This window comes from Zingiber officinale, chromosome 2B, assembly GCF_018446385.1.
Source record: "Zingiber officinale cultivar Zhangliang chromosome 2B, Zo_v1.1, whole genome shotgun sequence".
NCBI classification, from domain to species: domain Eukaryota; kingdom Viridiplantae; phylum Streptophyta; class Magnoliopsida; order Zingiberales; family Zingiberaceae; genus Zingiber; species Zingiber officinale.
In genome coordinates this window covers 113,638,134-113,665,290 of record NC_055989.1, presented here as the reverse complement: position 1 = coordinate 113,665,290, position 27,157 = coordinate 113,638,134, and the positions used below count along the sequence as shown (strand labels likewise).

Genomic DNA, 27,157 nt, shown 5'->3' with positions numbered 1-27,157 from the left:
AATTAAGTATTTATGTTGTGTCTGCATCACAATGAACATATCATAAAACTCAAATGAATTATGAAACTTTGACATTAACAACGTATGCATCACTAGTGTCAACTTAGTGCTAAAAATTCTATCGTGCATGCTATATCTGTCAAATTTATATCTAACATGTTATAATGATGTTTTATAATATATATAATCATTATAAGGTATAAAGTACTCATTAAATGCATTAAATACTTAATGTTGAGATAAAATAATGATTTTAATAAATTTAAAATAGCATTGCCAACTGATTAAACCCTTTCCAATTGACTAATAGACCAATTTCAAATAACTAGAATTCTAAAAGTTCCAAGTGCTAAGTTTAAAAAATATATATAAAAGTTTAAAAAATATGAAATTTATAAGATATGTCTATTTTGATGTTTTTTCTGGGTGGATTATGGGTTGTTCTCTCTTTTACTTGAGATATGCATATATAGTCTTTGACTATTTTTTATAATCGAAGACGTTGGATGAAATTCTAGAGTTGAGAACTCTAAGTAAAAATTTTGATGGTTGGGAACACCAGGAGGAAGACTAGACGGGTCGGGATCAGATGTTCAGCATGAAGTCCTAATGTCTCAAATACTGAGCAAAAGTTCAGACAGTCTGGAGGACCGGTCTGGCAAATGGTAAACTCTCCTGAAAGGAGTAGGTGAGGGTGTGTTCCCCGAAGAGGGAACAGTAGATGTCGGCCCGATTTAGAGTTTCAGCGAAACTCAAAGTCAAGACCGAATAATCCAGAGAATGTTAAAGTTACTTTTTATATATCGCTTGCCTATTATTTTAACTCTGTGTTGCAGGAAACTAACAATTTTACAACTTCGGATGTTGCCCTGTTCGGTCGACCGAACCTCGAGTTCAGTCGACCGAACGATGGGTAAACTTCAGATCGGATTGATTAGACCAGACAAGCCAGCGAGGACAGAGGAATCGGTTGACCGAACGACAGGATTGGTCGACCGAACGACGGGATCGGTTGACCGAACGAAGGCTTTATCTGAAGTAGCAGAATCTGGACGAGAAGCTGGGTAGGTTCAAAAGGTTCGATCGACCGATCAAGGGAATCGGTCGACTGATTAGCGTTGAGTTAAACTTGATCCCGAGATCAGTGGATCTGGATGATCTTCTCACGTGCGCGCTACTCAAAAGATGAATCTACAACGCCGTGACGACGACTACGTAAAAGAACCAACTTTCCAAGTCGTCGGTAAATTTTGTTTTTTTTATAATACTTGTACTTGTAATCTTCCGATTTATTAATGATTGCCCATCGAAAGCACTCTCACGTGCAGGTCTTCGAGTATGAGTCGTCACAGGCTCTGAACCAAGTAAAATCCTTGGTGTCCTTATTCTGTGTTCTTTACTTTTCGCTGTATTTTATTCCGATTGATTTTAAATGAAAAAGTGAAAAAAAAACCACGAGTGCTATTCATCCCAGCACATCTTGATCTTATATTATTATTATTATTATTATTAAAATTCATTTAACATGTTAAATACTTATTTTTTCCTCTATTAGATATTATATCATATGCTCATTCCTCTTCACACATGTTTCCTTTTAGTATTTTTTTTCTTTCTTTCTATTGCTAGTACGAGAACTAGGGAATGGATGCTAAACTCTCCTCGAAATACATCTACACACATTCAACTTACTCTCACTGACTGTCAGGGAATCTCGGAGAAAGTCTCTGGCAACGACCAGCCTTGTAGGAAGGATCTAAAGAGCACAAGGGAACTCTCTGGCTGCGAGAATGGTGCTTCATGAGAAGCTCCTCTTATCGTTGCAAATGACAGGATATCTCCGTATGCTTGCGTCCATCCACCTACCTGTTATCGTCGACGAAAGGAAACAAAGATCACACACAACTTAGCTAGAATAAAAATGATTATACTAAAAGCCTAGCTTTTATAAACATTTATTTTGAAATAAAAGAATCACATTGGTTAATATCTGCATTTCTTTGTTAAATGTAATTGTTCAATTAATTTATATAGTAGATAACATGGAGTGTGATGTCACACTCAGAAGATCATGTTGTCGGTTCTCTATAAATTATAAATAGTTGCTCACGACTAAAATGGAAAGGAACAAACCATCAGAATAGTCGTAGTGTAATTAAGTATTAGTTTATCTTGACTAATAAATTACATTGATACACTTTAAGTGTATTGAGTAGGACCATTTAGGTAAGTTCTTTTTGTACTGACTTAGTAAAAGAACTAGACCTTAGTTATTATGGAAGTGTGTGCTCTTAATCCTAATATAATAACAAGCACATATATTTAATGTTTATTTCTTTGACTTATCAAAGGATGAGGTTTAGCTCGATAAATCAATATGCTCGATAAGTTGGGAAATGATATTACTTATAGTGTGTATTGTTGATTATAGAAGGAATCTGTATCTTAGTTATCTAGGTTGAGAATATCCCCAAGAGGAGCTCATAAGGATTGTCATGTTAAACCCTGCAGGTGGACTTAGTCCGACATGACAATGAAGTTGAGTGGTACTACTCTTAGAGCTAGATATTAATTAAGTGAGTTGTCAGTAACTTACTTAATTAGTGGACATTTGTAATCTTAAACACAGGGAGACTAACACACTCATAATAAGAAGGAACTCATAATGTAATTTGGGATTGGTGCGGTAGTGCGATAATAACTCTTTAGTTGAATGAGTCATTATCGATGAACTTGAGTTGTGTGTTCGGGGCGAACACGAGATACTCAAGCTCATCAGAAGGTCAAAATCAATTTCTCCTCTAGGTCCCTGTTGTAGCCTCATTATAGCCTCAATTCCATCCAAATGTAAGGCTCTTCTTGGTGTCCAAGAAGTGGGCCGGTCCAATGCTTGGTGACCAAGCAAGGGCCGGGCACATCCTCTATAGGGGTCGGCCCTTTGCTTGGTGACCAAGCATGAAGGGGCCGGCCACAATAATTCAAAAGGGGAGAGTTGTTTTGAATTTTTAAAATCTTCTCTTTGTAGAAAACTATAAGTTTTAAAAGAGATATTTTAATTTTTAAAACTTTCCTTATTTGAATTAGGCCACATGTTTTAATAGAGAGTTTTAAAAGTTTTAAAACTTTCCTTTTTTATCCATCCTCATGGTTTAAGAAAAAAAGGAAGATAAGTTTTAAAATTAAAATTTTCTACCATCATGTTAAAAAAGGAAATTTTATAAGAGAAGTTTTAAATTTTAAAACATGATTTTAATTTTTAGAACTTTCCTTTTTTACTCTCACTTTAAGAAAGAGAGCTTGTAAATTTTATAAGAGGGTTTCTTCTTGTAAATTTTTTTAAAAAAATATTTCCTTTTCTCTTGATGAGGTGGCCGACCACCTTGCTTGGTGCCCAAGCAAGGGGCCGACCATAAAATAAAATAAAAAATCATCACAAAATCAAAATTGGTGATTGATTCAATCAAGAGGAAAGAAAAGGAAAAATAAAAAGGAAAAATGAAAAACTCTTGGATGATTTTATTTTTTGTAAAAAGTTTTTCCTTAGTTGCCTTGGGCAAGTAATATAAAAGAAGGGGTGAGGGGGCTTCATGAGACACAACTCTTATTCTTTTGCTTGGAGATCTCAAGTAGCAGACCCCTCTCTCCCTTCTCTTTTCCCTTTTGCTCTCTTCTCCTTGGTGGTGGTGGTGACCGGATTTTAGAAGAAGAGGAGGAAGCTTTTGGGTGGTGTTTATCTTAGAGGATCGTCGCCCACACGACGTCCAAGGCGAGGCGAGGAATACGGCAAAAGATCTTGAGGTCATTAGCTTACAAAGAGAATGTATAACTAGTAGTTTTCTTCCGCATCATACTAGTTATTTTCTTTGTAATAATTCTAAATACAAGAAGTAATTAGATCTAGTTTTTCGAATTTATTTTTCGAGTTTGTGTTTTCTTCTTTTTCGAATTTGTGATTTGATTGTTCTTTTTGGTTAACCTAGAGTTATTTAAGGAAATTAAATATTAGCTTTCCTTAAAAGGCTATGCCTAGGCGGTGGTGGTTGCTCCCATATCCAAGAAGGTCATGTGCCTCGCTATGCAGTCCTAGAAGATAATTTTGGAAATTAATATTTAATGGAATTAATAACTTAGGTAGATTTGAATCAATAGTGTTAAGTTCCGCTTGCGATTCAAATTTAAACCATTAAGAACAGATAAGTTAAATTTGGAATCAATAATGTTAAGTTCCGTCTGCGATTCCTAATTTAACTTCTAAAGAACACAATAGGTTATTTAAGGAAAGGTTCGACACTTGTACAAAAAAATTTTGTACAGTGGAACCGGTATGTTTTCCTAGGACTAACCAACAAGTTCGGTGCATGAAGTTTCCGTCAATTTAGGGTCTCGGAGAAGAATCAGATCTCATCCTGCATTGCAAGAAGCTGTTTCCGTGATTCAAACCCATGACTACAAGTGCAAAATACCGAAAAATGACGAATAATAATAAGAGAATTTTCCAAAATTTTTGGGGAATTTTTCGGAGACCATATGGACGAGTTTACGGGGATAAAAAACGGGGCCCGGGAAAGCCTGTTTAGGCTACCCCATTTAAGCGAGGAAAAGTTTATTTATTTATATTCTTTTCCTTTTTCTTTTCTTTCTTCCCCAATCGCCGTTTTCTCCTCTCCCATCGCCGAAACCATTCTGCGCCTTCTTCTTCTCCCGATCCCTGCCCTAACCGTTCCCCATCTTTTCTTCTCCCCTCACCGGTGCCGCCCCATTTCTTCTTCCCCTCCGTTGCCGAGCCGTGCGCCGATCACCGGCCACAGGAAGTCAGCGCCGACGCCTGTGCCCTAGCGCCCCGTCGACGCCCTCTTCCTCTCCACAGCCGACCGATTTACTTTGAGCCTCCTTCCCTCTCTTCGCGGACACCCGGAGTCGCCGGAAGTCGAGCATCTGAACCCTAGGTCGAGTCCCTGTGCGCCGGCTAAAGCTTTCCTTTCCTCGTGTCTCTGATCGTCAACTACACTCCTCCAGTGGATCCTTCTCAGCCGAGCCTTACTCTCGATTAGTTGGAATTGGCCGAGCAGTGCTTTACACAGGGTATCCTTGCTGCCACATTTGAGAGATAAGCGGCTCTACTGTGGATCCAAGCATCACTGGTTGAGGATGATCCACAGCTTCGGCCCCAAGTTCCAGCAGCAAGATCTGTGGTTGTGAGTTGGCAGGAAGATATTTAGATTTAGGTAAGTTGTGGTTTGATTCATATATATCAATTTAATTCATATTGGTTGGTGACATGGTTGGTTTGGATACTTAGGTTGTAAGGGGAATTGCTGATTAGGGTACTTGTGTGGAGGTTAGCGGCTCTACCTAGCTCCGACCAACATTTCTAGCAGTAACTTCTCCGGCTGTGAGGTATAGGTATTGTGTCCTGTGGAGTTGAAATTTTGTATGCTGTGGATTTCTCTTTGATCCAGCGGCTCACCTTGGTTTCGGCAGGACCTCCTTCCGGCAGCAACCTTTTCGGCTATGAATTGAGGTAAGAAGTATGATATCAGATTGGTAGTGATGCGAGTTTAATTTGTAATTGGAGGCTGTGATTGTTTGTCTACCAATCTTTGTAGCTTGGCCAACACTGTTCACTGGTGATCTACAGCACCGGTCATTCTGTTTGGGCAGGGAACCCCTTCGACCGTGAGCCATCAGCGACCATCCTGGATTTGGGTGAGTTCTTATGTATTGGTTTAGGTTAGGTTGTTGTGATGGATTATGCTTATTGTAAGTTCTAATTCGTATGGATTAGTTTAAGTCGATTGATGAGTTAGATGATCCAATTAGAGTTTATAATTGGATCTGGATTTATGTTAGCTTCTCGAGAATTTGATTTAGCTAATTTATTTATAAGTAATTAGCTAAATCTGGATATCATGTATTACAGGACTTTGACGCGAGACGAGCATCTTGACATTGGATTTGACTGGATTGTACCTTCCTATTGGAGGCGGGTACCTTGACTTATCTTTGATTAAGTCATGTTGATATGTTTAGTAGGTTATACCCTTTAGTAACAATTATGTTCGTCCTTGTTTCGGTTGGTCACTACCTGATCTGTTACATGCTTGTTTGCTCCCCTGTAATGCATTTTATGTTAGAACCCACATGATTGTATATATGCTCATAGAGGTAGTGGCATACCATGCCTTATTGTGTTCAGGACCTAGGTTTTTGATACCTTATCTGATCTGTGTACCTTTGATTTGATTTATTGTCCTATGGTACACATTTTATATTTGTATATGGATATTGTCATGCTGATCCGGATATTGCCATGTTTAGTGTCATGCATCATCTCGCATGATTGCATGTTGCGCGATAGTCTGCTCCATTATTGTCGAACACATCGCCAGTTATATGTATCCGTACACACCACCACTCATGAGTTAGTGGTATATCAGACAAGTGTGTGACAGTTCTGCTGTTTGGCTCCGTTGGTCTGGTGACTCAGCGTGGTAGCTAGCAGACAGTTCTGCTCTGTTTGGCTTCGCTGGTTTAGTGTAGCAGCGTGGTAGCCGGTAGGCGGTTGGACTCTGTTTGTCTCCGTTGGTCCGCTTATGGGTAGTGTGATGCAGCGTGGTAGCCGGCAGAGATTTCCTCCCCGTCATCATGTACCGGGAGATGAGAGCATTGAGTTCCCCCATTTATGATTTGGGGTAGGAGGATAGGTGTACTCCGACAGCATCCCATCTACTCGGTCACTCATCAGAAGCAGTGACGTTAGAGTGCACGGTTGTCACAGCCCTACCCACTCGGTCTCACCATTGTGTGTGAGATGGCTAACTGGTGTCAGGGGTGACCATGTCATTGGCATCATATACATTGATGCATATACTGATTGTGTTTGTTGCACTTATATGCTGCATTTGGATGGATGCATATGTTTGACATGCATATAGGATTTATGATACTCTCGGTCTGATGACCTGACCATTCTAATAGGAGGCCCTGGTGAGTACAGTTCTCTTCAGCCCTTTCCTATTGTGCATTTTCAGTTTTTGTCTAGGAGACTGTATTCTATAGTTATTTCTATTTGTTATATCTTACTATACATATCAACTGGTATCTGCTGAGTTGTTGAACTCACCCCCGTGGACACTATCTTTTTCAGGTACCTGGTTGTTTATGGAGTTGCTTGGAGTATCCTACCTGCCGGTCCCCACATCACATTAGAAGACTAGTCTCCGTATTTTGTTTATTTTTATCTTGGTATATAATATGTGTGTATTTGGTTTTGTGTTCCGATTTTGTTTCCGGAGTGTCATTTTGTTGTGTGGTGTAAACCTAGCCGGTTAGCAGTCTTGTATTTTAGTTTGTATGTGTGTCCGTTGTATTTTCGCTGTGTTTGATTCTGGTACAGCCGAGTGAACTGTTAGTTTTACATATAACTGCGTGGTGGTATTTTTATTGTATCAGTCGAGTAGACTGCATATAAACTGCGTGGTTGTGTGTTTATTCCAGCCGTCTGTGGCTGAGGTATATTGTGCATGTAGAAATGATTCAGATTGTCAGCCGTACAGGGGAGGTGTTGTCGAAATTTTTTCGGACAGGGACTTCCCTGGGGCATGACAATTTAGTGGTATCTGAGCAGGTATACGTTACTTGCTATATGTTCTGGATTTTCGAGATTTATCTGATATCAATTTATTGGTATCAGAGCACAGATTACGAGTCTTATATCCCATGTTTCGGATTTCGTGTTTTAGTTTTTTCGATGTGAATTTTCGGGTTTTGGGACCTGACAGTGGCAGGACATCTCCAAGCTATAGGAGATATGTTGGTATAGGTATGTTGGTATATTGTTATCATATACTTCTGTTAGTGTATGCATTGTTGACTATGATAGTTATGACATGTATTGACATTCTTTATTTAGTACTTGTCTAGTTGTTGTAGCACATATTACATGTGATGGGTTAGCTACTGATCTTGGCCGACCCTAATAGAGATCAAGGATTACAGTCTCTGGTGATTTTTCATATCATACACCAGTAATTTTTAGCTTCTGTTACTACTAGTTGGTTAGCAGATTGAGGCGCATACCAGCCTCTGCTATTATTAGCTGGGTAGTGGATAGTATCTATATCTTCATGTTGACTTAGCCAGTAGTATACCATTTTATCTTAGTTAATTTCGTGAGTAAATATTTGATTTACTCTTGTTAGATCGGTCAGTAGAAGACTGATTTACTACGTTTGTCGACTTGGGTAATCGTAGATCGATATATCTTTGTGATTGCGGAGGATTAGCATACATTTGTTAGATTTAGATAGTCGATCAGCGATTCATTGTTTTGGTTGGTCCGATCAGCAGGGGATCGACTTACTCTATTTTATAAAAATGCTGATCTTTGGGTTATTTGTGCTTAGTTGGATATCTTGAGTACATTGAGTACATGACTTGTACTGACGGGGAGAAGACTGAATTAGCCGTATACAGTTGTCGGTTTGGACAATCTATAGAGGATCGATGTATCCTATTCCATGGGTACGTCAATTTTAAACTATATGTACCTAGTTGGATAACATAGAAGGTAACATAGGGAATATCAGGTTGATTGGATTAAATATGCTGATTCTGCATATCTATGTGGTGTGTACATATGATTATTATGTGTTGTAGGAGTGTTATGATCGACAATCTAATTGCATGTAGTGAGTGTATACTTTTCCAGTTATGATTGTTGTGGGTTTCTAGTAGATTATACCCGAGTGGTCTGATTGGTTTATTGGAAGTATATGTTGACTATACTCATAGGATATGTGTACACATGTTTGGTGAGTATTATTGGACGTTTATTGTCGATTATACTTACGATGATATATGTGCACACGGGTTCGATATGCATTATTGGAGGTATCACGATGATTTATACCTATGTTGTGAGTATGTTTGGTGTGTACTAATTGGAGGATTATGTCGATCATACATATGTTGTGTGTGCACATGTGCCAGATGTATGGTTGGTAGCATCATGATGATTCTACCTATGTTGAATGTAGAATGTTGAGTGTTTACATTATGTTATTGGTTGTATTACCCTGTCAACTAATTCTCCTATTAGTGGGTGATCGACCCACTAGGATGATGATAGAGTTAATTATGGATTTGATTTGCTTACTGGGTTGTTATACCCTAGGCTACCCACAGTGATCTGTGGTAGAGAGATCTCGTGTAGTCTCTAGCTGGATAGTTAGGTACCTTGGGTACTTATGTATTGGTTGTGGTGGAGCGTTGCTCCCACACATGTTATGGATTGTTTGTGGTGGAGCGTTGCTCCCATATATTGCGGATTACTTGTAGCGGAGCATTGCTCCCATATTTATTGCAGATACATATTTCGGATTATTTGTGGTGGAGCGTTGCTCCCATATATGGAGGATTTCTTGTGGTAGAGCGTTGCTCCCACATATGTGGTATTTCGTGTGATGGAGAGTTGCTCTCACACTGGAGGATCTATTACTTGGTGTTTATTGTCGAGGATCTTATGGTTAGGAATGTTTGTGATACAGACATTATGTGTCTTGGTTTTACCATTAGGGCTTGCGGAGCCTTAGATATTTTCATGGACTCGATGAATTTGGTATTTCTAGGATGTTTGGATCGATTTCCATTGTCTTTGTTGATGATGTGATGATCTATTTCGGATCCGAGATGAGTCACGTACACCATCTTCGCATAGTTCTAGAGATGTTTCGACGGAAACGTCTATATGTGAAGATTAGTAGTGCGTATTTTGGTTGTCTTCTGTGAGATGTTTGAGACACATGGTCACCAGTAGGAGTATACCGTGGTTCCACAGGAGATAGAGGTTGTTACAGTTGGGAGTAGACGGAGTCTATACATGAGACTCGCAACTCCCTTTGTCGAGCTAGATATTACCGGAGGCTCGTTGGGGGTTTTCCACGCGTTGCTATGCTACTGACACGCCTGACTAGGAAAGGCGTGAAGTTCACGTGGTACGAGGACTACGAGACCAGCTTCCAGGAGCTGAAGCGGAGACTAGTGTCCGCTCCGATTTTGGTTTTACCTTTTGAAGAGGACAAATTCGTGCTCTATACCGACGCATCTCTACAGGGTTTGGGCGCTGTTTTGATGCAACATAGCAGGGCAGTCTCCTACTTCTCGGCAGTTGAAGGAGCATGAGGAGAACTACCCAGTACATGACTTGTGGCTGGCCGCCATTATTTTGCCTTGAAGATTTGGCAGCATCATCTGTTCGATATTACATTTGAGATTCTCACTGACCATAAGACTCTCAAATATCTGTTCACTTAGAAAAAAACTTAATCTCCGACTGAGGAGATGGATGGAATTCCTGAAAGATTACGATTTGTACCATTAGCTATTACCCGGGGAAAGCAAATGTGGTTGCCGATGCACTCAGCAGGAAGTCCAGAGGGACTTTGGCTTGCCACCGAGTTTTAGTTACAGACTTGGTTCAGGGTTTCTCCGAGTTAGACCTTAAGGAGCAGGGACTGACATAGCAGAGTATTCTGGTTACCATGGTTGCTCAGTTGTCGATCAGGACGAGGATCCGAGAGGCCCATGCTGGTGATCAGCATTTACAGTCCATTAGCAGCCGGATAGCTTCCGAGTAGCAGACTGAGTTTCCCCGAGATGAAGCGGGTATTATATACTTCCGAGGCAAATTATGCGTACCTCAGTCTCACCCAGTTTTGTCGGAGCTTCTTCAGGAGGCTCATCGTTCTCGATTTGTGATCCACCCAGGTGGAACCCGCATGTATCGAGATTTGAGGCGTTCCTACTGGTGGAACGGTATGAAGAAAGACATCGCAGAATTTGTAGCAAGATGTCTTGTCTATCAGTAGGTGAAGTCCGAGCATCAGAGACCTGCCGGCTTACTTCAGCGGATTCCTGTTCCTGAGTGGAAATGAGAACATATTACTATGGACTTTGTGGTGGGTTGCCGAGGACACGACGAGGCCATGACGCGATTTGAGTAATCGTAGATTGATTAACCAAATCCGCACACTTCTTAGCGATCCGGAAGACTGATTTCCTGGATCGATTGGCAGATCTGTATTGTCGAGAGATCATCAGATTTCATGATTGCCCCTTTGACTATTATTTCGGATAGAGACCCCTGGTTCACGTCTCATTTCTGGCAGAGTCTGTAGCAGGCCTTGGGCACTCAGCTCTGTTTCAGTACAGCTTTCCAGCCGCAAACAGATGGATAGTTAGAGCGGACCATTCAGACTCTAGAGGACTTGCTGAGGTCATATGTATTGGATTTTGGAGGCAGTTATGATGACCACTTGTCATTGGTAGAGTTCGCCAACAACAATAGCTTTCATTCGGCTATCCAGATGGCACCGTTTGAAGCGTTGTACGATAGGCCTTGTCGGGCACCCACCCTCTGGGATGAGGTTGGGGAGGCCCAGCTGTTGGGACCTCATAGAGCTCAGCATGAGGCAGAGTTAGTCTGTACTATCAGACGGAGGATGTCAGAGGCGCAGGACCGCCAGAAGAGTTATGATGATCGGAGATGCAGACCCTGGAGTTCTCTACTGGCGACTATGTATTTCTGCGCGTCTCACCCACGAAAGGGGTGAAACGATTTGACCTCAGAGGAAAGCTAGCTCCGCAATACATTAGACCTTTCCAGACCTTGGAGAGAATTGGAGCGGTAGCTTACCGGCTGGCACTACCGCTGTCCCTGGCAGACGTGCATGACGTATTCTATGTGTTTATGCTGAGGTGGTATATACCCGACGCGACACATGTGCTGATAGATATATCAGTTCCCGTTCAGCCTGACGTCAATTATGAGGAGGTTCTGGTACAGATTTTGGATCGGAAAGAGCGTCAGCTGTGGAACAAGATTATCCGGCTAGTTAAAGTCGGATGACAGCATCATTCGGACGAGGAGGCTACCTGGGAGCTCGAGAATACTATCCGAGCTTGATACCCCCATCTATTCACTTGAGGTATGTGATTTAATTTACCGTTCAGCATTTATACTCTTTACCTGTGGTTAGTATTTGCTGATGGTAGATAACGAAATTTGGGGACTAAATTTTTATTAGTGGGGGAGAATGTAAAATACCAAAAAATGACGAATAATGATAAGGAAATTTTCCAAAATTTTTGGAAATTTTTCGGGATTTTTTCGGAGACTGTATGGACGAGTTTATGGGGATAAAAAACGGGGCACGGGAAAACCTGTTTAGCCTACCTCATTTAAGCAAGGAAAAATTTATTTATTTTTATTCTTTTCCTTTTTCTTTTCTTTCTTCCCCAATCGTCGTTTTCTCCTCTCCCATCGCCGAAACCATTCCGCGCCTTCTTCTTCTCCCGATCCCTGCCCTATCCGTTCCCCCTCTTTTCTTCTCCCCTCACCGGTGCCGCCCCATTTCTTCTTCCCCTCCGTTGCCGAGCCGCGCACCGATCACCGGCCACAGGAAGTCAGCGCCGACGCCTGTGCCCTAGCGCCCCGTCGACGCCCTCTTCCTCTCCACAGCCGACCGATTTACTTTAAGCCTCCTTCCCTCTCTTCGCAGACACCCGGAGCCGCCGGAAGTCGAGCATCTGAACCCTAGGTTGGGTCCCTGTGCGCCGGCTAAAGCTTTCCTTTCCTCGTGTCTCTGATCGTCAACTACACTCCTCCAGTGGATCCTTCTCAGCCGAGCCTTACTCTCGATTAGTTGGAATTGGCCGAGTAGTGCTTTACACAGGGTCTCCTTGCTGCCACATTTGAGAGATCAGCGGCTCTACTGTGGATCCAAGCATCACTGGTTGAGGATGATCCACAGCTTCGGCCCCAAGTTCCAGCAGCAAGATCTGTGGTTGTGAGTTGGCAGGAAGATATTTAGATTTAGGTAAGTTGTGGTTTGATTCATATATATCAATTTAATTCAGATTGGTTGGTGACATGGTTGGTTTGAATACTTAGGTTGTAAGGGGAATTGCTTATTAAGGTACTTGTGTGGAGGTTAGCGGCTCTACCTAGCTCCGACCAACATTTCTAGCAGTAACTTCTCCGGCTGTGAGGTATAGGTATTGTGTCCTGTGGAGTTGAAATTTTGTATGCTGTGGATTTCTCTTTGATCCAGCGGCTCACCTTGGTTTCGGCAGGACCACCTTCCGGCAGCAACCTTTTCGGCTGTGAATTGAGGTAAGAAGTATGATATCAGATTGGTAGTGATGCGAGTTTAATTTGTAATTGGAGGTTGTGATTGTTTGTCTACCAGTCTTTGTAGCTTGGCCAACACTGTTCACTGGCGATCTACAACACCGGTTATTCTGTTTGGGCAGGGAACCCCTTCGACCGTGAGCCATCAGCGACCATCCTAGATTTGGATGAGTTCTTATGCATTGGTTTAGGTTAGGTTGTTGTGATGGATTATGCTTATTGTAAGTTCTAATTCGTATGGATTAGTTTAAGTCGATTGATGAGTTAGATGATCCAATTAGAGTTTATAATTGGATCTGGATTTATGTTAGCTTCTCGAGAATTTGATTTAGTTAATTTATTTATAAGTAATTAGCTAATTCTGGATATCATGTATTACAGGACTTTGACGCGAGACGAGTATCTCGACGTTGGATTTGACTGGATTGTACCTTCCTATTGGAGGCGGGTACCTTGACTTATCTTTGATTAAGTCATGTTGATATGTTTAGTAGGTTATACCCTTTAGTAATAATTATGTTCATCCTTGTTTCGGTTGGTCACTACCTGATCTGTTACATGCTTATTTGCTCCCCTGTTATGCATTTTATGTTAGAACCCACATGATTGTATATATGTTCATAGAGGTAGTGACATACCATGCCTTATTGTGCTCAGGATCTAGGTTTTTGATACCTTATCTGATCTGTATACCTTTGATTTGATTTATTATCATATGGTACACATTTTATATTTATATATGGATATTGCCATGCTGATCCGGATATTGCCATGTTTAGTGTCATGCATCATCTCGCATGATTGCATGCTGCGCGATAGTATGCTCCATTATTGTCGAGCACATCGCCAGTTACATGTATCCGTACACACCACCACTCATGGGTTAGTGGTATATCAGACAGGTGTGTGACAGTTCTGCTGTTTGGTTCCGTTGGTCTGGTGACTCAGCGTGGTAGCCGGCAGACAGTTCTGTTCTGTTTGGCTCCGCTGGTTTAGTGTAGCAGCGTGGTAGCCGGCAAGCGGTTGGACTCTGTTTGGCTCCGTTGGTCCGCTCATGGGTAGTGTGACGCAGCGTGGTAGCTGGCAGAGATTTCTTCCCCGTCATCGTGTATCGAGAGATGAGAGCATTGAGTTCCCCCATTTATGATTTGGGTAGGAGGATAGGTGTACTCCGACAGCATCCCGTCTACTCGGTCACTCATCAGGAGCAGTGACGTCAGAGTGCACGGTTGTCACAGCCTTATCCACTCGGTCTCACCATTGTGTATGAGATGACTAACTGGTGTCAGGGGTGACCATGTCATTGACATCATATGCATTGATGCATATACTGATTGTGTTTGTTGCACTTATATGCTGTATTTGGATGGATGCATATGTTTGACATGCATATAGGATTTATGATACTCTCGGTCTGATGACCTGACCATTCTGATAAGAGGCCCTGGTGAGTACATTTCTCTTCAGCCTTTTCCTATTATGCATTTTCAATTTTTGTCTAGGAGACTGTACTCCATAATTATTTCTATTTGTTATATCTTACTATACATATCAACTGATATCTGCTGAGTTGTTGAACTCACCCCTGTGGACACTATCTTTTTCAGGTACCTGGTTGTTTATGGAGTTGCTTGGAGTATCCTACCTGCCGGTCCCCACGTCACATTAGAAGACTAGTCTCCGTATTTTTGTTTATTTTTATCTTGGTATATAATATGTGTGTATTTGGTTTTGTATTCCGGTTTTGTTTCCGGAGTGTTGTTTTGTTGTGTGGTGTAAATCTAGCCGGCTAGCATTCTTGTATTTTAGTTTGTATGTGTGTCCGTTGTATTTTCCCTGTGTTTGATTCTGGTACAGCCGAGTGGACTGTTAGTTTTACATATAACTGCGTGGTGGTATTTTTATTGTATCAACCGAGTAGGCTGCATATAAACTGCGTGGTTGTGTGTTTATTCCAGCCGTCTGTGGCTGAGGTATATTATGCATGTAGAAATGATTCAGATTGTCAGCCGTACAGGGGAGGTGTTGTCGAAATTTCTTCGGACAGGGACTCCCCCGGAACGTGACAACAAGGTCATACGGCTCCCCTTCACACAACTTAGCTAGAACGCGTCATGGAAATTGAATCGATAAGTACTCCAACTACATTCTTGTGTGTTCATTACCTGTCGCCCCTCGAACCAAACCCGGTAGGATATTGTAGTTTTCAGACCCATTTCGTTCGCTAGTTTCTGCACAAGGCTTCTACTCCCTGTCAAAGGGATGACAGAGTCCTGATCGCCACTGGTGAAGCAACAACAAAACATAAGCTTTCTTCGTTAGCAAAGAATCACACTGAGTCCATGTATCAGAGGAACTCATGTGCAAGGATAAGGATTTCGTTACCTGTAGACGAGCACCGGTATCCCTGCCCTCACAAGAGAGCCAACAAGAGTAATTGTGGGGATCTCCATGTCGAGCGGCTCATACTGTAGAACACTGAATGCCAACAAAAACTACCACTAGAAACAAAATTCACCATTGTTGTCAAGTTCATGGTTCATGAAGCTAAACAAGGACCATCGGTACCTGCTGCAAACAGTCCATTTCGTGACTCCGGCGAGGCGAGCATGAAGAGCATCTTGAACATCTTTCCTGTTGAGGTACCTCACTGTCTCATCTTCGATGCACACATCAATGTTCTCAGGGACTTGCTGTGGCAACAATAAAACTATCTCAGAAACAGATATGTGAAAAAGATGCTTTGGTAGATTTTTCCAACTTACTCGAGGACTCAGAACCAAGGATTGTGAAAGAACTGATGATATGCAGACGTCCAGGGTGACGTCGTACTTGTCGACAAACCGACTAGTTTCTCTTGTCACTTGGCTCATCACTCTTGCACAAACTGGGCTGAGAGTGCCCCTATAGTACTCGCCCACGTATCGTGAGTAGTTACAAGCAGACGTCCAGGTTATCCGATAGATAGACGAACTAAAGATTAGTAGAGCAAAGCCACAAGTCAAATGTGACTTAAGTAGGAGAAAGGCCGCCCACCCCACGAGGAACAATAAGAGACCAAGATTTGAATCCCAAATGAGATGAATATCCAAGAGGTCGGCTTCTAAGTTATGCTCTGCATTTACCCAATAGGCGAACTAAGGATTAGTCGGGCAAAGCCAAAAGTCAAATGTGACTTACAGCAATTCCTTTGAGATTGAAGATCTTTGCCTCCTTGTTAAATTCCACCATGAGCTGTGCTAGTTGTGGAACGTAATGCCCTAATGAAAATAACATTAAAAATCCAATGAATTCTACATGAACAAGCTCATTGCAAGGAAGACTGAAGGAAGAACATCGCCCACCTGCATAACTTTCTCCAGTAATGTACAAATCCCTGTTTCGATATCGCGGGAACTGCTCGAACCAGCGTTGCAGAAATATCAAATTATCTCTGGCTGTAGAAAACAAAAGCAAGAAATGAAGTAAAAAAAAAAAGAAGCCAAAAATCAAGAAACTCTGAGCGTTCCTTGAAATCCATTGTACCTGTCATCTTATCATCCACGGTCTGATGGTAGGAAGAATCAGTGGAGTATGAGAATCCAACACCAGCTGGGGCCTCTAGGTACAACATATTTGCCTCTGCAAAACAAGAGCACAAACACAGTACCACTGCAGATCTTCCTGAATCCAACATTTTTTTTTTTTGAAGATCAAACAAGAAACAATCGTCACCTTTGTTCCAGCTATACTCATTTCTGACCAGAACTTCTCCACTAGGCCTGAAAGGTCCGTTCTCAGAGAATGTCCCAACACCAAGGGAAGAACAACCAGGCCCTGCCAGCACAAAACATTGAATTCCTCTACCAACTTAGCGAAAATGAAGATAATACAGTACCTCCATTCAACCAGATAACAAGGGGTTTTGTGGAGGAGGGATCCATCTCTGCTTCAGCAAAGTAGTAGAAAAGAGCACTTTTCTTCTGCTGATCCACCGTGACATAACCTGAGAATTGCTGGAAGGTAACTTGAGGCTGGCCAGGCAGCTTGCTGATCTTGTCTTGGTCCTCCAACTCGCTGGGGGAGCACACATGAGCTAGGATTGCAGCCATCGCCATGGCCTTCCATGACAAGGAACACATTTTGCGAAGCCGCAGCATTGCGAGGAGGATGAGGCAGCGGTTTATACGCGCAAGAAACTGCTTCGAATTAAATCCTTTTCTTTGATTTATCGAACTGTTCTTCGCCCGTGCAATGTCTGACCTGACCAAGTGAGAAAAGGACAAGGGCCTCATGCTTAGTTGCACTGCGTATCGTTTGACCGGAAGTTTGGAGAACTCCTTGAGAGATCGCTACAAATAGGTCGGGCATGGATGAGGTGCTCCAAGTATCTCCTTATCGGTTGGCCATTTGTGAACAAAGCAACAAAGCAAAGAATACAAATAGAATACAAAAGGTAACAGAGCAAATGAGAGGAGATTTACAAAGGACAAAGAAATATAAATAGACAATAAAATTATAATAAAAGATTAATATACTCTTATATAATAATAATTTATTATATATTAATATTTCTCCTCAAATTCACGATACACCAACAGAAAGCATTGAGAGTTTGTTAACGAAAAATTAAAATCATACAGTGAAATGTGCCTTGATGAGTAAATCTATAATTTGCATGGAAGATAAGACAAATGACAAAGTGATGGTGAATGAACTAATAATCAATCTCGATATGCTAGGTGCACTTAGGGCTGTAAACGAGCCGAGCCGAGCCAAGCTTTGGGGTGTTCAAGCTTGTTTGATAAGGTAACCGAGCCGAGCCGAGCCGAGCTTAAAATGAACCAAGCTTTTGAAATGAGTGTTCAAGCTTGACTTGGTTTATTTTTTATGAGCTTGAGCTTGTTTGAAGCTTGGCTTGAGCTTGGTTCGTTTAGATGTTATCAAGCTCTCAATTCAAGCTTGGCTTGAGCTTGATTCGAGCTTGGTTCGAGCTTGGCTTGAGCTTGGTTCGAGCTTGGCTTGAGCTTGGTTCGAGCTTGGTTCGTTTAGATGTTATCGAGCTTTCAATTCAAGCTTGTTTGATTGTTTGAAACTTTTAGTTATTTGATTGGTTATTGAGCTTGGAAATTTAAATTTATTTATTTATTTTATTTTATTTTATTATTTATTTAGCATATTGAAAAGAGTTTTATTAATGAATATGGTTCGTGAACATTGTTCACGAATATGGTTCACGAACGTTAACGAGCTGAACACATATGTGTTCAAGCTTGTTTGTTTAGCTTAACGAGCTGTTCAAGCTTATTTGTTTAATCAATCTTGTGTATATTGAACGAACATAAACAAGCTCTTACCAAGCCGAACACCAAGCTTGTTCACGAACGCTTGGTTCATTTACAGCCCTAGGTGCACTCATGAAAGACAGAGTTGAGAGTAATTTGAATGTCACTAGAGTTGTCACAATGCATAGGGATAGAATTCAAGAGAAAAATACTCATATCAGCAAGTAACCAACGTAACCAAACAATTTCAATAGTAGTAGAGTTCATAGCACGATATTCTGCTTCGGTAGAAGAATGAGAGATACTTGTTGGTACCCCAAGGTAGTTTTGATGTGATTAAACAAGTTAAGTTAGGTTTTGTTGTGTTTAATCCTGTGTCTAAGTGTGCAGAAATTTAGAAGCACAGGAAGTCGAGCGAAAGACGCAGCTAGCGAGAAGAACGACATGGGAGATAGTCGACGGGTTCGGTGCCTTTGAGGGACGAGGTGTTGCGGAAGAGTACACCGATGGACGAGAAGGGAGTGTGCGGTGTTTCCGAGGGATGAGAAGTCGGAGCGGAAGATTATTCGAAGAGCAAAAGACACAACTGTCCGAGGGATGAAAAGCTGTGGAAGAGTACGCTGGCAGACGAGAAGGAAGTAAGCAGTGATTCCAAGGGACGAGAAGTCAGAGTGGAAGTTTGCTCGAGAAGGCCTAAAGTTGGGTTCGGGTGAGCCCTATTCTGGATGGTCGAAATCACCCAAGCGAGCGAAGTCGGAGCGGAAGACTTAGACCGATGCGAGCGGAATCGGAGTAGGAGACCGGGACCAAAAATCAGCAAAAGCTGATTTTTGACCCCGGGGTGCTCGGGCCTGGTTGGGGCGCCCGGACTGGGGCACCCAGATTGGGGGCACTCGAACCAGTCCGGGGCGCCCGGACTCCGAGCGCCCGAAACCCAATTCTTAGCCATTTTGATGTGGCATTTGAATATTGCGTCGGGGATAGAATTCTATCCCATTCCAGGTGCCCCGAGCAGGGCTATATAAGCAGCCTGCTCCCAGAAGCTAAAAACAACAAGAAAAAGAGAAACAACACTTATACTCGTTCAATTTCTATTTAGCTTCTATTTCTGTGTGTTCATTGCTGTAAAGAGGCTTCTCCACCTGAAGGAGAAATTAGTGCGACTTCATCTACCTTGGATTAAGAACATCCCTGATTGTAACCAAGTAAATCTGCTGTACCTCTTTCCTTTTAGTCTCTTTTATTATTTTTTTGCAAGTGTTATTTTAATTAAGTTATAAGTCGAGAAAGGTTCGTTTGCTTAATTTGTGTAGGGATTATTCACCCCGCTCTAGCCGCCCGCTAAGGGTCCTAATAAGTGGTATCAGAGCCAGGACGCTTCAGGAGGACTAACCGCCAAACGAAGCACACGAGATGGTCGGACCAAGCATCTATCCACCAAAGTTCGAGGGGGAGTTCGCGAGTTGGAAAAAGAGATTGGAGGTATTTTTTAAAATCGATTTTGAATTGCTTTTAATAATGAAGTTCAGTTTTATAGCACCCAAAAGTAAGGAAGAATACACGTGGATGAAGGAGCAGGCCGACTTCGTGGCAAACGACAAAGCAGAGTTCCATATGCTGAGCATCCTAGCGTTACAAGAAGTCAACCGGATCGGCGCCTACAACTCAACAAAGGAGCTTTGGGAAAAGTTCCTTGAGCTACACAAAGGGGCATCCGAAGCCAAGCTCGCAAGACAGGATCAGCTAAGGAACCAGCTGAGTAACATAAAATTGGAGGCAGAAGAAACCATTGCACATCTTCACTCGAGAATGAAGGAACTAATCACCGGACTCATGAATCTTGGAGAAAAGGTAAGCAACCGAGATTCGCTAAGGTACGTGTTTAATGCATTTCCTAGAACTACCGAGTGGGCATCATTAGTAGATGCTTACTATATATCTAAAGATTTAGAATATGTCACCTTAGAAGAAATGTTTTCAACATTTGAAATCCATGAAACGAGATGTGCAGATTTAAAGAAGGAGCCAAAGCATAATATTGCCCTCAAGGCGAAGATGGATGAACTAGATTCAGAATCCTCTCTCAACAATCATGACGAAATGGTAATGATGGTGAGGCGATTTAAAAAATTATTTAAATATAGAAAAACTAACCATCTGCAGGGTAGAAAGAAAAAAAATCAAATGCTACCACTGCAATGAAGAAGGGCACATTAAAGACAATTGCCCTAAGTTGAAGAACAAGGACAAGGGAAAGAACAAGAAGTCTGTCCAATCTAACAAGTACAAAATGCTAAAAGCAATGTGGGACGAAACGTCGTCCGAATCGAAAATTGAAGCCATCACCGGACTTGCGTTAGTGGCAAGTCATCAATAAGATGAAAATGAAGCAAGCTCGTCTGAAATGAGCATCGAGAGCATCGATGATGGAGGAGCGACATCGGAAGAAAGTAGCAGTTCAGGGGAAGCTATGGACAATAGGATCGACAAGGTAAGTCAGATACGATCTCTGCCTTCCGATAAATTATTCAAGTTTGTTAAATTATTGTCAAAAGATTGTTGTAAGCTAGAAAAAGAAAACCTAGAGTTAAAATTAATTTTAGCCAAATCTTGTACATTAGAAGAATTTGACAAAATAAAAATTCGAAAATGATAATTTGCAAAAAGAAATAAAGAACTTGAAAAATCATACATGCTCATATAATACAAGTATTAGAAAATTTAATGGTCTAAATTGGTACTTTAATTACCACAAGGGATAAATTAAGAAAATTTCTCAAAAATATATTCCTAAAAGATTTTTAATCAACCCATTTGGAAGAAACCTATATTGGGTTCCAAAATCATTCTTGGATTAAAACTTTAAAGTTAGGGCTTTCATAGAGTAGATTAAATGTTTGATTTCCTTAAGAAGTTTTATCTAGAAAGTGGTTGCTGCTCCAATAACCAAGAAGGTCTAGTGTCTCGCCACAGTCTGGAAGCCAATTAATGAAATAAAATGTTTAATTGACTAACTAATAAAGTATTTAATTGTAATTAATACTTTAAATAGTTACTCAAACATTTTTTTTGACTTAGAATTTTTTTTAAAAAGTTAAAGTTTCTAAAATTATTTATGTTGCAAATTTTTTAAGTGATATCAAAATCATTTTCAAATTTTTTTCAAAGTTTTCAAAAACTGGATAAGTTTTTCAAAATTTTTGGAAAATCAGAGATTTTTTTAACTAAAAACTTTCTTAAAGTTACCCTTAGATTTTTTTTAGGTACCCCATTTTTTATGTGATGAAAGGGGGAGAAGGGAAAATTAAGTCTAGGGGGAGGTAGTTTATAATTTTTTTTTCAATTTTTTGCACTTTATTGGAAAATTTATTATTTTTTTATTTTATGTTGGTTTACTCTAACTTAACTTGATCTGCTCACATCAAAAAGGGGGAGACTGTTGGTATCCCAAGGTAGTTTTGATATGATCAAACAAGTTAAATGAGGTCCTGTTATGTTTAACCCTATGTCTAAGTTGCAGAAACTTAGGAGCACAGGAAGTCGAGCGAAAGACCCAGCTAGCGAGAAGGACGGCACGGGAGAGAGCCGACGGACTCGGTACGTTGAGGGACGAGGTGTTGAGGAAAAGTACACTGGCGGATGAGAAGGGAGCGTGCGGTGTTTTCGAGAGACGAGAAACCAGAGTGGAAGTTTGCTCAAGAAGCAAAAGACGCAGTTGTCCGATGGACGAAAAGCTGTGGAATTGGCGGACGAGAAAGAAGCAAGCAACGATTCCGAGGGACGAGAAGTCGGAGTAAAAGTTTGCTCGAAAAGGCCAGAATTTGAGTTCGGGTGAGCCCTATTCCGGATAACTGAAATCACCCAAGCGAGTGGAGCCAGAGCGGAAGACCCGAACTGATGCAAGCGGAACCAGAGCAGGAGATCGGGACCAAAAATCAACAAAAGCTGATTTTTGGCCTCGGGGTTATGTCGAGAATAGAATTCTATCCCATTTCAGGCGCTTGGAACCCTTCCAGGCGCCCCTTATAGCCCTGCTCCCGGAAGCTAAGAATAACAAGAAAAAGAGAAACAACACTTGTACTCATTCAATTTTATATTTTGCTTCTGTTTTTTTGCGTTCATTATTGTAAAGAGACTTCATCGTCTGAAGGAGAAATTAGTGTGACTTCATCTACCTTGGATTAAGAACCTCCCTGGTTGTAACCAAGTAAACCTGTTGTACCTCTTTCGTTTTAGTCACTTTTTTTATTCTTATGCAAGTATTATTTTAATTAAGTTATAAGTCGAGAAAGGTTCGTTTGTTTAATTTGTGCAGGGGCTATTCACCCCCCCCTCTAGTCGGCCACCAAGGGTCCTAACAACAACATCTTGATTTTTACTCTTCTAAGAGATAAGAGAATATCCCAAGAAAACACAATATCCTGTGGTAGACTTACGATCTGTAGAATCACCACCCCAATTTGCATCTGAATAGGCCTGCAACTCTAAGGTAGAAGTAGAAGGATAAAGAAGACTATGAAACTAGATACCTCAAAGATATCGAAGGATGCGAAACATAGCTCCCCAATGTACTGAAGTGGGAGAAGCAACAAACTAGCTAACAATATGTACAGCATAAGCAATGTCAGGTCTTGTAATGGTGAGATATACTAGACTGCCAACTAGAGTGCGATATAAAAATAGATCTGGTAAGGGAACACTATCAGTAGAAGAGTGCCAAGCATTAACCTCAAATAGAGTATCAACAATGTGAGTGTCGAATAGATGAACTTGCTCTAGAACATCACCAATATATTTAGATTGTGAGAGAAGATAGCCACGAGGAGAATAAGCTACTTCTGTTGGAACCCCAAGATATTTTGATGTGATCAAACAAGCTAAGTTAGGTCCTGCGTTTGTTTAACCCTTGTGTCTAAGTGTGCAGGAGCTTAGGAACACAGGAAGTCGAGCGGAAGACGCGGCTAGCGAGAAGGACGGCACGGGAGAGAGCCGACGGGCTCGGTGCGTCCGAGGGACGAGGTGTCCGCAGAAGAGTACACCGGTGGACGAGAAGAGCGTGCGCGACGCTCGAGGGACGAGAAACCGGGAAGGAAAGCTGCTCGAGGAGAAGGTCGGAACATGGGTTCGGGTGAGCCCTATTCCGGAAGGCCGAGATCACCCAAGCTAACGGAGCCGGAGCGAACAGACCCGGACCGAAACGAGCTAAACTGGAGCAGTGGAACCGGACCACAAAAAGTCAACAAAGTTGACTTAAGAGGTCCGGGTGCTCGGAATCATTCCGAGCGCCCTGGGCGCTATTGAGGGTCCGGGCGCCCGGAACCCCTCCGGGCGCCCGGAGCTGGATTTTGACCAGGATCGCGTCAAACGCGATCTGATCATTGGGGATAGAATTTTATCCCCTCCAGGGCGCCCGAAACTCCTTCCAGGCGCCCGGACCAGTACTATAAATATAGTACTGGTCTGCACATTCATAACAACTCACTTGTAATCAATTCTTTCTGTGCTTTCAGTTGTGTTCTTTTCATTTGTGCTGTCAACGTTGTAAAGAGGCTTCTCCGCCCAGAGGAGATCATAGTGCACTTACTTTCCTTGGATTAGCAATCCTCTGATTGCAAACCAAGTAAATCTCTGGTGTATGATTTCTCTACCTAGTCTCTACTTTTTATTACAAGTGTTTATGATATAGTTGAAATCCGAGAAAAGTTCGAGTTTTATTTTGTAGGGCAATTCACCCCTCCCCTCTTGCCGGCCTCCAAAGGGACCAACAAGTGGTATCAGAGCAAGGTGCGCTTCAGGAGGACTAACCGCCGATCGAAGCAACAAGATGGCCGGACTAAGCATCGTCCCACCAAAATTCGAGGGGAACTTCGCAGACTGGAAGCGTCGTATGGAGGTATTCCTAAAAACAGATTTTGAAATTCGGTTTATTATGAAATATGGTTTTGTAGCTCCAATAGATAAAGATGGAAAAGAAAAAGAAGAGAGCGATTGGACAAAGAAGGAGCAGAATGAGTCGGTAGCAAACAGCCGTACGGAACATCACCTGCTGAGCGTGTTACCGCCTCAAGAGGTCAACCGCATCGGAAACTACTTATCTGCTAAAGAACTTTGGGAGAAGTTCTTGGAACTCCACGAAGGCACGTCCGAAGCAAAGCTCGCTAGAAGGGACATCCTCCGCAACAAACTGATGAATATCCGTCTGGAGAAAGGTGAGAAAGTAGCCGGTCTACATGCAAAGGTAAAAGAACTAGTTACTGGTCTCAGAAACCTTGGTGAAACGGTAACAAACCGAGACACTATACGCTACGCGCTCAACGCGTTTCCAAGAACTCCGGAATGGACATCAATCGTCGACGCCTACTATATCTCAAAAGACCTGGAGGTAAATACTTTAGAAGAGTTGTTTTCTACTCTTGAATTGCATGAAACCAGATGTGCAGGAACGACAAAGGATACAACCCAGACTATGGCGCTGAACGCAACCCAGAAGGATGAACTTGAGTCAGACTCCGAAGACGATCAAGAAGCATACATGGTAAGAAATTTTAAAAAGTTTTTTAGATCTAATAAATTTAAAATGCAGAATAAAAAGAATCAAAAAGGTAGAAGAAAGGTACGGTGCTACCAGTGTCAGAAGGAGGGACACCTAAGGGAAGACTGCCCAGAACTCAAGAAGGTCAAAATGAAGACACCCAAGAAATACAACCTAAAAGCAACTTGGGATGACACTTCTTCATCTGAATCAGAAGCTCAAGAATATGCGGGGATTGCACTGATGGCAAGCCACGAAGGACAAAGTACATTAGAACCCAGCATCGATGAAGGGGGAGCGACCTCAGATGGAAGTAGCGAAGCAGGGGGAGATTCAGGCTTCAAGTCTGATATGGTAAGTGAGGTATGCCTCTTACCCCCTGATGAACTTTACTTTGGTATTAAGGCAATGACTAAATCCATGTATAAATTAGAAAATAAAAATGCCAAATTAGAAAATGAAATTTTAGAAACAAAGAGAATTTTGGCAAAATCATGTCTTATAGAGGATTTTGAAAAATTGAAAATTGAAAATGAAAAGCTAAAAGAAGAAATAGAAAGATTGAAAAAATTTAATGGTTCAAATATTTCTACTTTTAGGAATTATAGAGGTTTAAATTGGTATTATAGATTTCATCAAAGTCAAATTAGGAATATATCAAAAATCCATATACCTAGGAAATACTTGGTTAATCCTGTAGGTAGGAACCTCTACTGGGTTCCAAAAACCTGTTTAATTTAAAATTAAAGTCAGACTTAGCATTTTCAGCAAGGAAATTAAACAACCAATTTCTTTATGAGGCTTTGTCTAAGGAAGTGGTTGTTGCTCCAATAACCAAGAAGGCCTAGTGCCTCGCCACGACTTGGAAGCCAAGTATCGAAATGAAAAGTTTAATTGACTAACTGAAAAAGCATTAATTTAAATTACTTAATGCTTTAAAAGAGTTATTCAATTTGTGTTAGAAAATAGGTAAAATTTTTTAACTTGACTTAGAAATTTTTTTTATGAAAGTTATCTTAGAATTTTTTTTATAATATTGCCTTATAATTTTTCTTAAAGTTGACTTAGAATTATTTCTTATGAATATTAACTTAGAATTTTTCTTCTAAAAATTGTTTTACTTAAATTTTTCTCGAACGAAAAATTCTGAAGAGTATCTTTACTTAGACATTTTTAAATATTTTACACTTAAAATTTTTGTTTGAATTTACCTTAGACTTGTTTATAACCCTAATTTTTATGTGATCAAAGGGGGAGAAGTATGTTAAGTCTAGGGGGAGGTTAGATAATTTTTTTCATTTGAAAAATACTTGGACTTATTTGAATATAAATTGTTCTTATTGCATATGTTTACCCTAACTTAACTTGGGTTGCTCACATCAAAAAGGGGGAGATTGTTGGAACCCCAAGGTATTTTGATGTGATCAAACAAGCTAAGTTAGGTCCTGCGTTTGTTTAACCCTTGTGTCTAAGTGTGCAGGAGCTTAGGAACACAGGAAGTCGAGCGGAAGACACGGCTAGCGAGAAGGACGGCACGGGAGAGAGCCGACGGGCTCGGTGCGTCCGAGGGACGAGGTGTCCGCGGAAGAGTACACCGGTGGACGAGAAGAGCGTGCGCGACGCTCGAGGGACGAGAAACCGGGAAGGAAGACTGCTCGAGGAGAAGGCCGGAACATGGGTTCGGGTGAGCCCTATTCCGGAAGGCCGAGATCACCCAAGCGGAGCCGGAGCAGTGGAACCGGACCACAAAAAGTCAACAAAGTTGACTTGAGGGGTCCGGGCGCCCGGAATCATTCCGGGCGCCCTGAGCGCTATTGAGGGTCCGGGCGCCCGGAACCCCTCCGGGCGCCCGGAGCTGGATTTTGACTAGGATCGCGTCAAACGCGATCTGATCGTTGGGGATAGAATTTTATCCCCTCCAGGGCGCCCGAAACTCCTTCCAGGCGCCCGGACCAGTACTATAAATATAGTACTGGTCTGCACATTCATAACAACTCACTTGTAATCAATTCTTTCTGTGCTTTCAGTTGTGTTCTTTTCATTTGTGCTGTCAACGTTGTAAAGAGGTTTCTCCGCCCAGAGGAGATCATAGTGCACTTACTTTCCTTAGATTAGCAATCCTCTGATTGCAAACCAAGTAAATCTCTGGTGTATGATTTCTCTACCTAG

The 27,157-nt window shown here is 41.5% G+C and overlaps 1 long non-coding RNA gene and 1 pseudogene across 3 annotated transcripts; one reads left to right on the top strand and one right to left on the bottom strand.

Annotated features, from left to right (window-relative positions):
• Positions 1 to 1,704: 1,704 nt before the first annotated feature.
• LOC122048589 lies at positions 1,705 to 17,313 on the bottom strand (annotated as a pseudogene).
• LOC122046845 lies at positions 12,291 to 13,634 on the top strand. Of its 3 annotated transcripts, none has more exons than XR_006130403.1 (5): positions 12,291 to 12,878; positions 12,953 to 13,050; positions 13,135 to 13,174; positions 13,251 to 13,383; positions 13,574 to 13,634. It is a non-coding gene; the product is annotated as an uncharacterized LOC122046845 (long non-coding RNA). The 3 variants fall into 3 exon arrangements; XR_006130404.1 differs by having other exon boundaries at positions 13,251 to 13,413; positions 13,574 to 13,632; XR_006130402.1 differs by having other exon boundaries at positions 13,251 to 13,388; positions 13,574 to 13,629.
• Positions 17,314 to 27,157: the final 9,844 nt, after the last annotated feature.